A 1,608-nucleotide genomic window follows, 5' to 3' on the forward strand; every position below is an offset into this window, starting at 1 on the left:
TAGGTGTGAACTCTGTGAGGTTAGACTTAGTAGAGAGCAGACTGGTGAGAAGAACCCATCACAGCGGCTACTTCAGTCAAAATGGATGACAGATCACAGATTTTGGTGAAACACCGTCTTCATGTTTAAGATGATGAAAAGTGAGAAACACAGTCAGGTATTTTCCAGGTTAGCTCAAGCAGCTAAGGGCGGTCACCAAAACTCAGCCAGCAGATGATTGCAAACTGAAGTATTGCAGGTTTGACACGCCCTCTCTCTCACAGGAATATTTCATGATCACATGATGGACTGATGGCTAACTGCCAGCCTCAGAATGAAAACCGCCGCACAATGGCAGCCCGCTGCTCCCCAGTGGGAGGGGTTCAATTCCCCCATTGTGGGACAATAAAGGGATTTCCATTTATTGTCCACTGAACCAAGCATCGTTCTCTGCTCAGTTCCATGGTGGGTTCTTTAACTAGTCCATCTCTGTTGTTGTGTCTCTTCCTTCTAACTGCAGGAGGAGGAGGAACATCAGGAGCCCTTGCAGTTGAAAACAAACTCTCTCTCTGTGTACCACACCCTTAATACCAGGCATGGAATAAGTTGGCAGAAAGCAAACTGCCTGGAGGCATTTCTAGGAAATGTTATATCATAGAGATCAACAGAGTTCCATTCGTCTCTGCAACCTGTACCCTCTGCAAGACGAGGAAGTCTGTGTGTGGACTGGCTTTGGTACCCGGTGGAGACATTTCCCAGGAGTATGCATCGTTATGGGAACCTGGTCCTCATGAGGACAACATGTCTGGGTGGGTTAAGGGTTAGTTTTTAAAATGTTTGTTAATGAATTAACCTGCCGCCTGATGGCTCCATAAAGTTGACTCGGACACTAAAGTTGTGATACTCAATATTACTACCAAACCAGAGCACCTGCTATGGCTTCCACTGAGACGCGCTCTTGATTTTAGAACGTGCAGAGTAAACTTTTATGATCCAGACAAGCCTGGCCTGTTTGCTATATGCTGTGCTTAGCTAGTGAGCAGCCCAACAACAAGGAGGGTGCTACGAAATGGTAAAAAGGTTTACTTAAGGTCACAGATTAACAGACCTCTCTGCAGCTTCTCTACTGTTACCCACTCTTTACTCCATCCAGACAGTGTCTTGCCCACGACCAAAATCATATAGATTAGAAAAGATTCCTAAAGGATTAAATCATGATAATCTAATTTGAATTAAAATAACTCCAATTGGGGTAAAAGTTAAAACAATTAAATGTGGTCTGTTTAACATAAGATCTCTTTCCTAGAAAAAGTCTGCTAGTTAATGACTTGATTTGTGATAATCACCTTGACTTATGTTGCCTTACAGAAACCTGGCTGCAGCAAGAGGATTATGTGAGCATAAATGAAGCAAGATTTTCTCAAGGTTTTTCTGGGTGACATTCTTGAGAAAGTAGTTGCCAAACAAGTGTGCCATCACTTCCACCATAATGAACTTTTTGAAGAGTTTCAGTCTGGCTTTAGAGCTCATCATAGCACTGAAACAGCTCTGGTGAAAGTCACTAATGATATTCTCATGGCCTCAGATAATGGACTTGTATCTGAGGCCATGAGAATATCATTAGTGACT

The sequence above is a fragment of the Cyprinodon variegatus genome, unplaced genomic scaffold (genome assembly GCF_000732505.1).
Source record: "Cyprinodon variegatus isolate N-32 unplaced genomic scaffold, C_variegatus-1.0 Scaffold1910, whole genome shotgun sequence".
Lineage (NCBI taxonomy): Eukaryota > Metazoa > Chordata > Actinopteri > Cyprinodontiformes > Cyprinodontidae > Cyprinodon > Cyprinodon variegatus.